Raw genomic sequence first — 18166 nt, 5'->3', positions numbered from 1 at the left:
CTAGCTTTTCACCTATCAACTATCTTTTTTGCTAATACGCCAAACATAGTCTTAATTGATACCTTCAAATCGCTTTAACAAACGCCACCTCTTAGTGATTGCTTATACATCTTCATTGCTAGCATAAAATACACTATTTATTTGTCAACCATAATCTGAAAAACTAATAAACAAACCTCATATTGTATTAATGAGCTTGTTTTATTAATACCTTTGAACGAATTGAGAAGCTTATAATATTGTATTTAAGCTCGGAATTCGATCTTTGAAAAGCGACCAAACATGCTACACATGAAGAGACTTACTTTTGGTCGAATGTCACAACTCGAGAATCAATTGTGTAAGGTAAAATACTAAGCAATGTCCTAAATCAAATGCATCATGAATAAAGGTAGATATCAATCTCCTTAGAGTTTGCTTATCTCTTATAAGCTATATGTACTTTGAAGACAAATTAATTAAATAATTGCTACATTATATTAGATCATGAGGATAAATAAAGAAAGGAACATGAAGCTGTTCAGAATGTTTACATAAGGAAGATAGTGTAACTGTTAGGTCCGGTAAAAATAAAATGAAATTGTATGCTTAATTAAACTTGGTATGTTTTAAAGAAGGGATTTGTACGTTGGGTATAGATAATACATAATTAAGTGAAGTGATATCATCAAATATGGTTTTGAAAGCCATGAGCTTAAAACTATTGCCATGGAGCTGCTTGTGAAAGCTATATATATATATATATATATATATATATATATATATATATATATATATATATATATATATATATATATATATATATATATATATATATATATATATTACTAGGATCTTACATGATAAAATGTCCATTTATTTCCATAATACGATATCTTATTAGCCAATAATCTTTTACAATTATTCCATAAAATTACATATGATAACATACTTAGACAAATAATATTCAAAACGCTATGCCATTATCTAATAGTTGTAAAACACTTAACACAAGCTTATGCAAAAGGATATCCAATTGACTTTAAACCCCGCACAACCCAACGTGGTGATATAGGCTACAAACAAAAAGTGATATTCCTAAAAGGAACTCCATTATTAAAATATCAATTACAGTTAAGAAAACTAGATGTGCACATAAAACATATTAAAAATATAATAAAACAATGTTATTCTGAAAATTTGTTACTGACGACACACAATTTATATGACTGAGTCCAGTCCAATGTCATTGACCGCATACCAATCACATCGGACTCGAGGGACTTGATGATATTAGGTCCATTCGCATGGCCTAGACAACTCTAGCGTGCAAGCCTTGTCTGGCGCTCTCCTGTCATCCCTGTTTGACACTCCCTTGCTAGCCTTGCTTGGCGCTCTTCTGACAGCCGAACCTGACAAGCAGACACTCCATTGCCATCCTTGGCTGGCTCTCTCCTGTCAGCCCTGCCTAGCGCTCCCTTGCTATCCTTCCCTAGTGCGCGCGCGCCCGCTAACCTCACCCGGCGCCCCTAGGCGACCTAGCCCAAGTCTTTGCTAGTTGGGCCTGAATTGGGTTGGACCAAGGCCTGACTTAATTCCCCTTGACCTATTTATCCACTATAAAGTGTATAATACCTCCTCCATTGAGAGGGACCTCCTCCGGTGGCTAAGCCGCCACCCAGGACCTTTTCCCGGTGGCTCAGCCGCCACTCTAGACTCCGACCGGGTGACTAAGCCGCCACCCTCCGCCTTTAGCTGTCATACACCACCACCAACACCAAAATGGTTCTCTCAAGCTAAGGAGAACCATCTCATCTCTACCAATCGATCTAACTTGATTGTTGGAGCCTACTCCCTGGGCACTGTCCCTAGGGCGATTCTAACGACTCTCTCTGTGACTCTCAGATCTCCCTCGTAGCAGAAGTCCAAAAGAGTTGTCGGAGATCCATGTCGCATCAGTTACAATTTTGGGAGAAAAACCAAACAACAACTAAATTAGAAATGAAAGATAAAAATAAAGAGATGAGAATCAAACCAATGAGATATAATCCTCATGATCAAAATGAATTTAAAAACCAAACAACAACAACTAACCTTACCCGGCGCCCCTAGGCGACCTAGCCCAAGTCTTTGCTAGTTGGGCCTGAATTGGGTTGGACCAAGGCCTGACTTAATTCCCCTTGACCTATTTATCCACTATAAAGTGTATAATACCTCCTCCATTGAGAGGGACCTCCTCCGGTGGCTAAGCCGCCACCCAGGACCTTTTCCCGGTGGCTCAGCCGCCACTCTAGACTCCGATCGGATGACTAAGCTGCCACCCTCCGCCTTTAGCTACCATACACCACCACCAGCACCAAAATGGTTCTCTCAAGCTAAGGAGAACCATCTCATCTCTACCAATCGATCTAACTTGATTGTCGGAGCCTACTCCCTGGGCACTGTCCCTAGGGCGATTCTAACGACTCTCTCTGTGACTCTCAGATCTCCGTCGTAGCAGAAGTCCAGAAGAGTTGTCGGAGATCCATGTTGCATCAGTTACAATTTTGGGAGAAAAACCAAACAACAACTAAATTAGAAATGAAAGATAAAAATAAAGAGATGAGAATCAAACCAATGAGATATAATCCTCATGATCAAAATGAATTTAAAATACAAACAAAAGAATTGTTAGATCTTAAATTAATCAAACAAAGTCATAGTCCATATAGTTCTTCTGCCTTTATGGTTAGGAAACATGTTGAAATAGCTAGAGGAAAAGCTTGAATGATGATAAATTATGAATAATTAAATGACAATACTGTATTTGATGGATACTTTTTACCACATAAAGAAAGTCTAATCAATTGGACTAGATATAAAAAGATATTTTCAAATTTTGATTGTAAAAGTGGATTTTTGGCAAATAAAAATGCATCCAAATAGTATTTCATACATTGCATTTCGACACCACAAGGACAATATGAATGACTTGTTATGTCTTTTGGATTAAAAAATGCTCCACAAATATTTCGAAGAAAAATGGATAATATATTTAAAAATCATGATTTTTTTTGTTTATGTTGACGATATTTTGGTATTATCAAATGATATACAATCGCATTTACGACATTTAAACACATTTGAAGATTTATGCATTACAAATGGATTAGCTTTATCTGAAAAGAAAACTTAATCATTACAAGATCAAATATAATTGATTCGTATCCAACTTCTTTGTTGGAGACTTGGAAGTCGAATCTCAGGGCGTATGTGATTTCTTCTCCACTTGGGTTCTTAAGGATTAAGCCTAATCGATATCCTTCTTTATTCACAACACCATCGGTGTGTAGTTCTCAAATGTCTTTGCTTGCTTTCGGTTCCGATGGGTCTATCGGTATGACTGTCGGTATGCCTCTGAGTGTATCGGGGATTTCTGCTAAAAAGTATGCCAAGGCCTGAGCCTTAATGCTGGCGCGTGGTCGATAGTCTATGTCATGCTCCCCTAACCCGATGGCCCACTTAACTAGTTGTCCTAACCTTTCTGGCCTTAGCAGGACTTGCTTCATCGGGAAACTAGTTAGGACCTCAATTTTATGCTCTTGGAAGTAGCATCGGAGACGCCTAACCGTATAGATCAATGCAAGGACCAATTTCTCTAAGATTGGGTAGTTGATATCAGGGGTTTGCAGCGCCCTGCTTACGAAATGTATCAGCAACTGTTTTTTCATTCCTTTCAACAATTAGCAATGACGATATGGCTTCGTCGGATGCTGCAAGGTATACTTGCAGGATCTCTCTTGGCAGCGGGACTTCCATGACTGGTAGTTGATGAAGGGCTTCCTTCAGGCATTCTAGGGCGTTATCATTCTCCACTGTCCATTTAAATTGGTTTTTGTCGACACATCCCTTTAGAGTGTGGAAGAGTGGGACATCCTTTTCAATTGACCTGGCAATGAATCTACCATGCACCGTTAACCTTCCATTGATCTCCTGGACCCCCTTTATACTGTGGGGAAGTTTGGAGTCGAGGAATTCCTGGATCTTGGCTTGGTTTGGCGCAATCCCTTCTCTAGTTATCTGATAGCCCAAAAATTGTCCCTCTTCCACTCCAAAGTGCACTTTCCTAATGTTGATTTTCATATATTTTTGTGCTAGGTTGCGAAAGGTTTCTTTGATGTCGCGAAGCAACGCCACTTCATCATGGCTCTTGATGACCATATCGTTGACGTAGACCTCGACGTTCCTTCCGATCTAATTTGTGAAGACCTTATCCATCAAGCGCTGGTACATTGCGCCAACGTTCTTAAGGCCGAATGACCTTTTTTGGTAGTAGAATGTGTAGCAATCAATGTGGAAGGTTGTTCTCTCTTCGTCCTCCCTGCATATTTGGACTTGGTAGTAGCCTTTATAGGCGTCAAGGAAACATTTGAGTTGGAAGCTTTCTAGGGACTCGCCCTTTTGGTCTATCATCGGGAGGGGGTAATGATCTTTCGGGCATGTGTTGTTTAGATCATAGTAATCAATGCACATTTTCCATGACCCGTCATGTTTCTTTACCATTACTGGGTTTGTTATCCATGTCGAAAAAATCGCTTCCTGAAGGATCCCTACGCCTACTAGCTTTGCGACTTCTTCATTGATCGCTTTGGTCCCATCACCTGCCTGCCCCCTCTTTTTGTGCTTTACTGGGACACTTCCCGTCACAATGTTTAGGTTGTGCTCGATTACTCTGTGATCTACGCCGATCATGTTCGCGGGCTACCATACGAATACGCTGGAGAACTACATTTTGGAGCTTGGATAAGTGGATTAGGAAGGAAATATTGAAGAGCAAAGGGGTTGCAACAAGGAAGGGACATAGATCCGAGGTCTACTTCAGTGGGAGCTTGCATTGGAGGTAATAGATCTGTTCTTGAGCTTTTGTACATCTAGATCTATCAATTGTGGGGGTTTTGGAGCATAAATGAGGTCCATCTCGAGTTTGGTGTAAGATCTGAGGTTGCTACCTCAGATCTAGGCTTGTAATGACCCAAGGAGTCATAAAGTCTATGCCCAAGAGTTGTTGGTGAGGTTCCTTTGTCCCAAACCCTAGCCCTAGAGTGTTTTATGCTTAGATCTCTTTGGATTCACGTAAAGTTTGCTACTTTATGTGATGGGTGGGTTGTAGAAGAGTAGATCTATGGATTGGAGCCCCTGCATGGCTTAAAAAGCCACTGTATGGATTAAGAACTAGAGGTACTCGGCGAGTCACATGGGTGTACTCGGCGAGTTGCATGAAGACAGGCATGAACTCGGCGACTTGGAAGAACAAATCGATGAGTCTGTTGAAGATTTCCTTGGACTCGGCGAGTTTGTTATTGGACTCGGCGAGTCTGGTCATGGAACCCCAACCTCTTCTGGTTAAGTCGCAAATCTGCGAGTCGAGGGACGACTCGGTGTGTCGAACAGGAAAGGACTCGGAGATCCTTGAACTCGGCGAGTCTTGGGGCGACTCGGCGAGTTGGGTCGCGATATGGGAGTTTTCAGAACATGGGGACTCGACGAGTCAGCGGGCTGACTCGGCGAGTAGAGTCAGTCAGGAAGTTGACTTTGACTGAGGACTTTGACTTTGACCAAAAGTTGACCAGTTGACTTCCAGGGATATTTGGGTAATTATTGGTATTTATTGAGTTCGGTCTTTTGGTATTATCAGTGGTGGAGTTCGTGTCGGAGGTTGGAGCAGCGTGATCTTATCTTTTCAATCAGCAGTTACGAGGTGAGTTATCCTCACTATATCGACAGGGTCTAAGGCACCAAGGCCGGCCCTTTATCGGATTGTAATCCGGGTATCGTTGTTATGTTATTGCTTTGCTATGTTTGCATCCTGGTAGTTAGGATGGTATATGCTAGTGACTGGTTAGGTCGGTATCCTGGTTAGGATGATGTTATGTTATGCGATCTGCTAGATCGGTTGATTGATGATTAATTGTTATATGATTATATGTTTATGTGCACATGGTTGGTTGACTGGGGTTGGGTTGAGGCGGGTCCTTCTTTGTGCTGTAGGCCAACATACCCAGGGCGGACCGGATATTCCGAAGGCCTAGCGAGCAGGTCCGGATAGGCTGTAGGCCCCACGAGGGCGGACCAGACGTGCCGAGGCTCGGAGAGTGGACCAGGCCGACTGAAGACCCGGTGCGGGCGGACCAGTCATACTGTAGAATCAGAGAGTGGACCAGGTGGGTTGAAGGACCGGTGCGGGCGGACCAACCACACTGCAGACTCAAGGTATATGGCTAGACTCGGAGGGTGGACCAGGTGGACTGAAGGCCCGGTGCGGCGGACCAGTCACACAGTAGACCCGAAGTGCATGGCTGTTTTGTGTTCTATCATGATATGGCATGTTATGTGTATGCTATATGTGGTTGGTATTTTGGGGGTATCTCACTAAGCTTTCGGGCTTACAGTTGTGGTTTAAATATTTCAGGTACTTCAGGAGACCGTGGCAAGGCAACGGTGTGATCGTATCGCTCCTCATGTTTATGTTTTATGATATGGTTCTAGGAAGACTCTGATAATAATTGTGTTGAAATCCTTTTTGTAATGACTTAACGAAACTGGGTTGTTTTTGAAAAGTTTAAATTGGCTTGAATTTTTAGAGTGTTACAAGTTGGTATCAGAGCCTTGGTTTGAGTGAATTGGAGAAACATTCGTGTGAATCCAGTCTCAAATCAAGGAGAGTTTTCAAAAGAGAATTTAAAATGGTTTTCAAAAATGAATAAAGGAGGACACGGAGGTAAGATCAGCCGGAGCCAGTAAGTAGCCCCAAAATACTATACAAGTTATTTGTTTATGAGATATGATAGAACAGCATGCTAGTACTAGGCTAGGTATCTTCATGAATTGCATGATAAAATTGCCTGATTATATGATGCCTGCTAGCCTAGGGTTTCCTTGTATGAAATTGACATCATTACTGTAGATATTTAGTGTATGCATCACGACCATATGTAATTAAGATCTTATAGCCTGAGAATGTTTGATTTGGCCTTATGTTCTGTTCTTGTTTGATTGGGAGCTTAGGGTAGGATTGAATATTCGAAAGTCTATGGGGTCCAACGTTATGTATGACTAGCATACACTAGTGCTGCAGGAGTTGGTGGAAGTTTCATGGTCGGGTGAGTTGTGGGACCGGTAGGTCAGTATGAGATATTTAGTGTTCCTCTAGGATTGAGGATTTGTTGCTTGTTATGTATGTTCATCTCTAGACGGGAGTAGGAGAGGGCGGTCAGGGTGGATCGGTGCCACCGGAGGTCATCGGTCAGATGAGTACGGATGAGTTGGACGCTAAGATTCGTGACATTCTACATGATGAGGTTGCTGCTATGTTCCGGGCCGAGCTGCCGGAACTGTTTGGGTCGATCAAGACCGGCATGGTTGAGTATTTTGATGAGCGCTATGCAGCTCTTACAGAGACGGCTGCTGCGGCGGCTACATCGGCTGTAGCAGCGGCAGGGGGGAGAGCCAGTAGAGGTTTTCAGTATCGGGACTTCAATAATACGAAGCCCCTACCTTCGATGGAGTTCAGGATCCAATTGTCGCTATGAGATGGTTGTCAGACGTGGAGGGGTGTTTCTTCACGTGTTCATGTCCTGCTGATCAGAGAGTGAGGTGTGCTCTGAACCTGTTGAGGCTCAGGGCGAAGGATTGGTGGAGATTGACCACGGGGTCATATTCGGATGTGCAGCGGGCTACGGTTTCTTGGGATCAGTTTCGGGAGGTGTTCAACACTCGTTATGTTCCACGGGTTGAGAGAGAGAGGTTGGCTCAGGAGTTCTTGGAGCTGAAGCAGGATTCGGAATCGATGATGGAGATCACCAGGATGTTCATTGAGAGGGTGATGTTTTACCCGGAGTTTGCATCGGATCAGGCTCAGATGTCCCGATATCTGAGTATGCTTAAGAGGGATATTAGGCAGTTTGTATCTACGCAGAGGTGTGAGACCTTGCTGGAGTTGCAGGAGGCCGCTCGGCGGCGTGATTTGGAGATTGAGTTGTAGTTGAGAGAGCAGAGGCAGGCCTCAACACAGTCGCAGCCGGCGCTGAAACGCTCCAAGACCGTTGACACTAGGTTGGGAGATCAGAGCAGCCGCACTTGTGGGAAGTGCGGAAAGGGTCACACCGGAGTTTGTAGGTCCGGTGGTGCATGCCGCAAGTGCGAGAGAGAGGGGAATTATGCGAGGGATTGTCGTCAGTCAGCCCCAGTTCAGGATATGAGGATCTATTATCAGTGCCATCAGGTTGGTCACATGAGGGCCAACTGTCCACAACTTGCGGCAGGACCGGTGCAGGCTCCAGCACCGGCCACTTTGAGGATTACGGGTGGAGGTCAGGGTGGAGCAGAGCCCCTGAGGGATCAGGGGCGTGCTTTTCAACTTATAGCAGAGGAGGCCAGGGCAGAGCCGGATGCAGCTGCGGGTACGTTTCCTTCTTGATATCTTGTTATCTTATGGTTGTTATGGAGTATTATATCTGCCAGTCTTGTTCACATAATTTATGGTATTGTATCCATTTGATATTTCGGGTTTATGGTATTTTTGAGGAGTCGATAGTTAGGGGTTGAAATCAGTTAGCATCCAAGGGATTGATGGCCAGATTTTGGTGGATTGATCTTCTTGTCAGGTACATCAATTGCGACTTGAGAATTGTTCAGCTAAGATTCGAACTCCCTTAAAGTTCGAGATGTGCGATGTCGGATAAGTGATTTTGTGGAGGTTGCTCGTTTTGATTTAGTTCAAGTAAAAGAGAATTTGTTGAGTAAGAATGTTTAAGTGATGCCGGTTGGGTCACCAGTGGTTGGTAGTCAGTGCTCTAAGTGGGGAGAATTGGAAAATTCTCAGGAGGATCGACAAGTATTTGAGGTTGATCAGCTGTTTGGAAGTCAGCGGTGTTTCAGTCAGCCAAGAGTGTGGGCTGATATGAGTAAGTGGCAGACTAGTGGGTGCAGGGAGCAGACCATGGATTCGGGTAGATAGTGTCTGATGTTAGGCTCGGGTTTAGGCCATGGAAAGGATTCCAGGATCGGAACGAGAGTTCGGAACCCCTAAGGGGCTAGAACAGTATGATCGGGAAGGATTCCCTGGAAGGGTAGTTGGAATGATGTATGATAGTTGAGCAGACCGGATAGACTGAAGGCCGGAAGGCGTACCAGTCAGGTCGAAGGCTCAGGAGAACGGTCCAGATAGGCTGAAGGCCCAGAGAGGCAGTCTAGACATGCTGAAGGTTCTGAGAACGGTCCAGACAGACTGAAGGCCCAGGAGGGCGGTCCAGACATGCTGAAGGTTCCAAGAGTGGTCCAGATAGGTTGAAGGCCTGGAGGGGCGGTCCAGCCATGCTGAAGACTCTGTACGTGTTTGTGGATCGGTATGAGGAGAATGAGGAAATGTGTCACCAGGGAATGATGATTGATATGGTCTGTCCCCAAGTGTTGATCAAGTTAGTGGAAAGCAATGCATGGACTCGAGAGTCCTTGCAAGCAGATTTAGAGCATGTGCGATGCACGGAGTACGGTTACTCTACAAGGGATAGTGTAGAGTGGGGTGTGTACACCGTGGCACTTGTCTAAAGTGGCAAGGTTGGCAAGTAGATTTCCTTGGATAAGGAAAGGGGAAGATATGTAACCCTGGGAGTGAGTGTTGGTTCACAGAAGTGGAAGCCGTAGTGAGAATGGATGATCAAGAGTATTTCAATTATGGTTGTTGAAGCACTGTGATAATACAAGTGGTATGGAAGCACATTCGGATTGGGTGTTTGTTGAGGTTGCGGATGAATTTCCGGTGGTATAGAACCTGAGGAGTTCAGAAGGGAGGCAAGGATGGAGCCTTGGATTTTCAATATGGTTGTGATCAGGAGGTTATGTATGTAGCGGTAACTCATCCTGGGGATGTTGGAGGTATCGTCAGTGTGTCGGGTTTTCCCAGCCCGAGGATGTTAGAGCAGGTTCAGCACGTGTATGTGATTGTGGGGGAGAGCTCATGGGAGTTGCTCAGGAGCTGAAGGATGTGTCATCCTGTCAGCACGAAAAGAAAAGAGTTGGATTCGAAAAGGGATAGCAGTTGGTACCGGGTCAGGACCCGGTGGTTCAGGGTGATATCTATCTTGTTTGAGACAAGTGATTATGTGTTTTGGAAGGATGGAAGAATCATCGGGTGGTCATTGATCGATAAGTGTTGTTATCAGAAAAAGAAGTCGGTGGCCGGCTTGAAGCAATTATCGTGACTCTGTGAGAAGGATTTAGACTTTATAGGGGTTTAGTAACAGTGTTTGGAGGAACCTGGGTCGGTTGATTCCAGTAGATGCGTTGTGGGAATAGTATCTAGAGTTGTGTGCTGCAGCAGGCTTCGAGGACGAAGCCTAATTTAAGTGGGGGAGAATTGTAACATCCTGGAAATTTAGAAGTAAAGTTGATGGGCTAAAAGTGTAAATAAGAAGGTCGACTCAGCGAGTCGATGGATAGACTCGGCGAGTAGATGGATAGACTCGGCGAGTCGAGTCGCGTTACAGGTCGCGTGTTAAGTGACCAACTCGGCGAGTCGCATGGGTGGACTCGGCGAGTTGGTGCTGTATGGAGAAAACCCTAATCCCGGGGGTTGAGCCCTATATAAAGAACATAATACCCTCTCCCCAGCCTCTTTACCCTCCCTTGAGTTCCAGAATCCCTAATAGATGTGAGTGAGAGATTGGAGCACATTTTGGAGCTTGGATAAGTGGATTATGAAGGAAATCTTGAAGAGCAAAAGGGTTGCAGCAAGGAAGGGACATAGATCTGAGGTCTACTTCAGTGGGAGATTGCATTGGAGGTAATAGATCTGTTCTTGAGCTTTTGTACATCTAGATCTATCAATTATGGGGTTTTTGGAGCATAAATGAGGTCCATCTCGAGTTTGGTGTAAGATCTAAGGTTGCTACCTCAGATCTAGGCTTGTAATGACCCAAGGAGTCATAAAGTCTATGCCCAAGAGTTGTTGGTGAGTTCCTTTGTCCCAAACCCTAGCCCATGGGTGTACTCGGCGAGTTGCATGAAGACATGCAGGAACTCGGCGAATTGGAAGAACAACTCGACGAGTCTGTTGAAGATTGCCTTAGACTCGGCGAGTCTGGTCATGGAACCCCAACCTCTTCTGGTTAAGTCGCGAATCAGTGAGTCGAGTGATGACTCGGGGTGTCGAACAGGAAAGGACTCGGAGATCCTTGAACTCGGCGAGTCTTGGGGCGACTCGGCGAGTTGGGTCGCGATATGGGAGTTTTCAGAACATGGGGACTCGACGAGTCAGCGGGCTGACTCGGCGAGTAGAGTCAGTCAGGAAGTTGACTTTGACTGAGGACTTTGACTTTGACCAAGAGTTGACCAGTTGACTTCCAGGGATATTTGGGTAATTATTGGTATTTATTGAGTTCGGTCTTTTGGTATTATCAGTGGTGGAGTTCGTGTCGGAGGTTGGAGCAGCGTGATCTTATCTTTTCAATCAGCAGTTACGAGGTGAGTTATCCTCACTATATCGACAGGGTCTAAGGCACCAAGGCCGGCCCTTTATCGGATTGTAATCCGGGTATCGTTGTTATGTTATTGCTTTGCTATGTTTTCATCCTAGTAGTTAGGATGGTATATGCTAGTGACCGGTTAGGTCGGTATCCTGGTTAGGATGATGTTATGTTATGCGATCTGCTAGATCGGTTGATTGATGATTAATTGTTATATGATTATATGTTTATGTGCACATGGTTGGTTGACTGGGGTTGGGTTGAGGCGGGTCCTGCTTTGTGTTGTAGGCCAACATACCCAGGGCGGACGGGATATTCCGAAGGCCCAGCGAGCAGGTCCGAATAGGTTGTAGGCCCCACGAGGGCGGACCAGACGTGCCGAGGCTCGGAGGGTGGACCAGGCCGAATGAAGGCCCTGTGCGGGCGGACCAGTCATACTGTAGAATCAGAGAGTGGACCACGTGGGTTGAAGGCCCGGTGCGGGCAGACCAACCACACCGCAGACTCAAGGTATATGGCTAGACTCGGAGGGTGGACCAGGTGGACTGAAGGCCCGGTGCGGCGGACCAGTCACACAGTAGACCCGAAGTGCATGGCTGTTTTGTGTTCTGTCATGATATGGCATGTTATGTGTATGGTATATGTGGTTGGTATTTTGGGGGTATCTCACTAAGCTTTCGGGCTTACAGTTGTGGTTTAAATGTTTCAGGTACTTCAGGAAACCGTGGCAAGGCAAAGGCGTGATCGTACCGCTCCTCATGTTTATGTTTTATGATATGGTTCTGGGAAGACTCTGATAATAATTGTATTGAAAACATTTTTGTAATGAATTAACGAAACTGGGTTGTTTTTGAAAAGTTTAAATTGGCTTGAATTTTTAGAGTGTTACATTGTCTGTCTGGTGGCATTCGAGTCTCTTGCATAGCTTCTTGATGGTGAAGATCTCGTTTTGGTTTTGGTGTGTGTGCCAATGTTCCGCTGAGACTAAACGTTTTTTTATTTGCATTAGACTTGTCCGTATAGTCAGCTATGGTGACGAGTGGCGGTTGCCATAAGTTGGCTATGAGTTCCGCTACGGAATTAGGTGATGACGTTGCTACGGAATTAGGTGATGACGTTGCTGGTGTCTGTGTCAACGTTTTCCCCTTTGGTGTAGAAGAACTAGTGCCGTCAGGTGGTAGTATGAGCCTGTATGGGGCAAGTTCATCACCGTTCGGCAAACGAGTCCTCCATCTGCCATTGCCAAAGTCTAGTGTCGTTTTACAGGTTGTGTAGCACTAAGTACACGTCCGGATGACGCCAGATGTTGTGATATGTCACCGGGACTTAACGTCGTTACTGTATGTCTTGATTGGGTTAAGCCTAATAATCACAACAAAGAAAGAATATATGTCATTCTTCGTTTGGGAGGGATCCCAGAACGAAGCTCCGATGGTCTAGTCAGTGTCTAGATGAGAGAATAAGGGTTTAACTTAAGAAAAGGAAGAAACGATCCCTTCTCTTGGAGGATAAGGGTTATTTTTATACTCGTTTTCGTGGGGACTGAACCCTGACAATACTTTTTATCCATTATGAATTGACAGGGCGTGGGGGCGTCATATTGACATATCATTCTCTACTAGCGGTTGCTCGCTATTGGTGCAGAACTACCAGAGGGCGGCGTGCTGAGAGCTACATATGTCGCTCTGGGAGACATCTGGTACTATTTTGTCTTGTTGTAGACCGAAACTTCTCGACTTATGCATGACCTTGGCACTAGAGCGCTGAAGCATAAGTGCGAGGTCTTGAAGGTAAGGGCCCCGACCTAGAATTTATCGAGCAGCGACCATTGAATAGGTCGTCCTAAGGTGATAGTTTCGTTATATTTGACATATTCCTTGTGGGATATGTTAACAAGTTTATATTTAGATATAGATTGTACAATTAATACACAAGAAGCAATTGATAAATGGGAGACTACTCTTAGAATAAGTATTGCAGTAAATAAAATGGACTTTGAAATTTCAAAATTATTCCTGGAAAAAACTTTACTAAATAGCGTCTTACGATTTTGGAAAAATATGAGTCTTGAGACTAGAAATCTTATTTTTATGGATGATGACATAGCATAAATGATAACAAGAGCTAAAAAAGCATTTAGATTAGAATTTTTTGGTGAAGGAATTGTTTTTAAAGATCCTACAATAGTCTAAAATATACAACAACTTTATACAAATTATAATTATGTGAGATGTATGAAATTGAAAAATATATTTGTGTCTTTCAAGATTACTATTATCGTATATATAACCAAGTATTAGATATAAATAATTTCCTACCATTATTTTTTTTTTCTAAAATGCCTAACCCTTGGGGGGGGGGGGGGGGGGGGGGAATTAATTCAAACATATAATCCACGAATTGCTAACACTTTAGGAAAAAGAATATTTCACTTTAGAGATAAATTAAGTGAATGGTGTGGTAATATAATTCTAGCTCAAATAACTAAAGAATTAAGAAAAAGAATTTCACTATGTTGTGACAAGCCAAAGATATCACTTATGATAGGATGTGGTCGTACATATTACTATAGAAAAAAGTAAGTTTATAAAGAAAAGACTATATAAAAAAATATTTTAAAAGAAGAAAAAACAAAGTATAATAAAAGAAAAGGTTATAAGAATACAGAGAAACCTACATATAAAAGAGGACCAAAACCAAAAGAATGTTGTTGTTACTATTGTAAGGAAATAAGATATTGTGTTAATAAACGCCCAAAAGAGTTTGATAAAAATAAAAAGAAATTTAAAATATATTAAGATGTATAAAACATGATAAAAAATGGAGATTTTGTCCAAATAAACGACTTTGAAAATATAGATTTTGACGAAAGTATTTTCAAATTAACTGAAATAGATACCTCATCTGAGGAATAAATCAGAAATAGTTTTAACAGGTTCTTCAAGTTTACATAATTTTATAATAAATGACTAAATTGATAAACATGAGAATATAGACATAAAGTTTTAATTGATAGAAAAAAGTTAAAGCAAATACAACATGCAAACTTTTCATTATCTAATTATTCGGGATTTAAAACAAATTCCTTATAAAAATTAGGAATTAATCCTAGAAATCATCATTTATTTTATGGATTAAATATCTAAGAAAGAGCCTTAGAAATATTGATGACCTCTATCGATGACCTCTAATAAGGATAGATTACTACTTTACTACTCTCTTTTATTGAACTAATAACCGATGGAAAAGAGAACAATCAATTATGAAACATACAATAAAACTATTATGGGTATAATCGAAAATTTAGATTTTCAAAAAGACAATACACCTCCTCCTTCTTCTATAGAGAAATCAATTTTTGAAGATAAACATATACCAACAAATTCAAAAATTAAGGAGGATCATATTTCTATGAGTCTGACATATTTCTTTGAGACCTCACTGGGAAAAAGATTTCTGATGAAAGAAAAAATTCAGTTTAATTTTACAACTCAAAATTTATTTTTTGGAATACAAAGCTGAAAAATGATATAGAATTATTTAATCTTTGTGATATAGGTTTTAGATATGTTGATTTTTTGGGGATTTATACTAGAATTTATTATTTACAAGATTCTTCACCCAAAGAAATTAGATATTGGTACGATTTTGGTGCCATAAACTCGATATATCTCACATCTCCAGATTTCTAAGAGATAAAAATGTTACCATAATGGATAATAGAGGGTGTAAAAAATTATTATATACATAACCCTACTATATCGCGAAAAAAAGTTATGGTCCTTAAACTCATATCAGTAGGACAGGATTCTTATGAAGAAGACATATATCCTTCTTATCATGTCATGCAGGTAGGAAAAGCAGAATCATTTTCTAGTACTACAGTAAGGCAAAAAAAGAATTTATGTAATTTGAAGAAAAAGATATTCGTTATCGGAGAGCTATAGGCATCAGAGTTATTCACCAAACTATCGAAACCAATTTTAAAAAAGGATTTCGTACATATGGTGGAAATATATATTCGCCCGTCATGATATCATTTGCTAGGGAATCCCCTAGATCAACAATTCAATATTTACAAGCAAATAAATTTACTTGATAGAGGTAAGATAAAATCAAGTCCACAAGCACAAGACATAATTTGTCAATACAGACAACACACTTAAGATATTTATCCGACATGTACTTCTTCAAAAGATCAAGAAAAAGTCTCGCCATTAAACTCTTCAATGACTTTCGATGACATAGACTGATTGTGGGTCCATGTAGAGACAAAAAATACAGGCATAAATGGATAAGTCATGTTGACTTAAGAAGAAAAATACTATACACAAGTTACAAGGATAAAACTTACACATAGGATGTACATGGCTAAATGTTAAAGAATGGATACAACTTGCATGTGTGTGTCATACATGCATGAAAAACCTCTGACATGAAGATGATAGATGTTTAAAGAACTAAAGAAAGAGATGAGTCTTTGATGTATGTACCTAGTACAATAAATAATGGCCCCATGTTAAAGAAAAGGGCATCATTTGTAATCCTTGTTTTTCTATCATGTTATCTTATAAACCCACTTTTTTTTTAAATAAAAATAATGTTTGGAAAAATTCTTCTTTTTCTTATATTTGCCTAGAGCCATATAATACTACACGTATTTTCCATTAAAAAACGAAAAATCCCACAAAAACCCATACCTATTATCCATACACATAACGTAGGAAACGAAATTATATTGTGTTGAGTAATATTGAAGGAGCTACAATGAAGTTACCTGTCCAAAGTAAGTTGGAGCTGGAATGCTCGGTAAAAGTCTCGTAGTCTAATCGGACAATATTCCGGTCAAAGCGGAAAATAGGTACAAAAGCATGTTGGATCATTATTTTTACAATGTGAAAGTATTATTGTTCTATTATTAAGTTCTTGGTAAATATAAGGAAACTTGTTAAAAAAGTACTTTTCTATTGAATACATCAAAATAGATTATTAAAAAAACTTTACTATTTAAATTAAAGAACGAGATTAATCATATATCCGTTAACTAATTTAAATTTAGTATTGTAATGCTATAAAATGATTTTCAAATTGACAATTTAGATATTCATTATCGAAGAGCTACAGACATCATAGTTATTCTCCAAGTTATGGAAACCAATTTTAAAAAAGGATTTCGTACGTATGGTGGAAATATATATTCACCAGTCATGATATCATTTGCTAGGGAATCCCCTAGATCGACAATTCAATATTCACAAGCAAAAATAAATATAGTGGATAGAGGTAAGATAAAATCTAGTCCACAAGAACAAGACATAATTTGTCAATACAGACAACATACTAAAGATATTTGTCCGACATGTACTTCATCAAAAGATCAAGAAGAATGCTAGTCATCAAACTCTTCAATGAATTTCAATGACATAGACTGATTGTGGGTCCATGTAGAGACAATAAATACATGCACTAATAGATAAGTCATGTTGACTTAAGAAGAAAAAAATACTATACACAAGTTATAAGGATAAAACTTACACACATGGATAAAACTTACACATATGATGTATGTGGCTAAATGTAAAAGAAATGGATACAACTTGCATGTGTGTGTCATACATGAATGAAAAACCTCTGACATGAAGATGATAGATGTTTAAAGAACTAAAGAAAGAGACAAGTCTTTGATGTATGTAACTAGTACTTTAAATAAAGGCCCCATGTTAAAGTAAAGAGCATCGTTAGAAATCCTTGTTTTTCTATCATGTTATCTTGTAAACCCACTTTTTTCTAGTAAAATTCTTGTTTGGAAAAATTCAACTTTTCCTTAAATTTGCCTAGAGCCATATAATACTACATGTATTTTCCTTTATAAAAGAAAAATCACTCAAAAACACATACCTATTATCCATACACATAACGTAGGAAACGAAATTATGTTGTGTTGAGTATTGTGAAGGAGCTACAATGAAGTTACCTGTCCAAAATAAGTTGGAGCTGGAATGCTAGGTAAAAGTCTCGTAGTATAACCCAATAATATTCCGGAAAAAGCGGAAAATAGGTACAGAAGCATGTTGGATTTTCTTTTTATAGTGTGAAAGTATTATTGTTCTACTATTTAGTTCTTGGTAAATATAATGAAACTTGTTAAAAAGGTACTTTTCTATTGAATATATAAAAATTGATTATTAAAAAAATTACTATTTAAATTAAATAATGAAATTGATCTTATATCTGCTAACTAATTTAAATTTAGTATTTATAATGCTAGAAAATGATTTTCAAATTGACAATTTAGATACTTGTTATCGCAGAGCTATAGGCATCAGAGTTATTTTCCAAGCTATGGAAACCAAATTTCAAAAAGGATTTTGTACGTATGGTGGAAATATATATTCGCCAATCATGGTATCATTTGCTAGGGAATCCCCTAGATCAGCAATTAAATATTTACAAGCAAAAATAAATTTACTTGATAGAGGTAAGATAAAATTAAGTCCACAAGCACAAGACATAATTTGTCAATACAAACAACATACTAAAGATATTTTTCCGACAATTACTTCATCAAAAGATCAAGAAAAAGCCTCGTCATCAAACTCTTCTATGAATTTCGATGACATAGATTGATTGTGGGTCCATGTAGAGACAAAAAATACAGGCACTAATAGATAAGTCATGTTGACTTA

Source organism: Lactuca sativa, chromosome 5, assembly GCF_002870075.4.
Source record: "Lactuca sativa cultivar Salinas chromosome 5, Lsat_Salinas_v11, whole genome shotgun sequence".
NCBI classification, from domain to species: domain Eukaryota; kingdom Viridiplantae; phylum Streptophyta; class Magnoliopsida; order Asterales; family Asteraceae; genus Lactuca; species Lactuca sativa.
This window is presented reverse-complemented; position numbering follows the sequence as displayed.